We start from the raw sequence: 419 nt of genomic DNA, 5'->3' as shown, positions 1-419 counted from the left end.
GGAGGGGGGAGTGACACGAGATGGAAAAATTGCAATATTTTCCATGCTTCTCCAAAGGGTCATCGAGTCAAAGGAGATTAAGCCCCTATTTGGTTCCCATTCTTTCTTGATTAAAATGAAAAATATGACCGTTATCCATCACATCAAGCAACCAAATTTAAATTTTTATTTCTTGTATAGGGCCTGTAACAGCTATATTTTTTATTCTTATTCTTCCAAAAATAAGAAACAAACAAGGGCTAAATTCAATACAAGCCTCCCATTGGACCTGTGCGCTTCAAGATTACTCATGGCGCTTCACTTTTTCTTCTCTAACAATCAATCTACCATCACTCGTGTAATACCTTTTCATCACCCTCTGCATGAGAGATGGAAAATTTAAAGTTAGATCTATACTCTTAAATTATATTAACTTAATG

This window comes from Olea europaea, chromosome 11 (genome assembly GCF_002742605.1).
Source record: "Olea europaea var. sylvestris chromosome 11, O_europaea_v1, whole genome shotgun sequence".
NCBI lineage: Eukaryota > Viridiplantae > Streptophyta > Magnoliopsida > Lamiales > Oleaceae > Olea > Olea europaea.
This window is presented reverse-complemented; position numbering follows the sequence as displayed.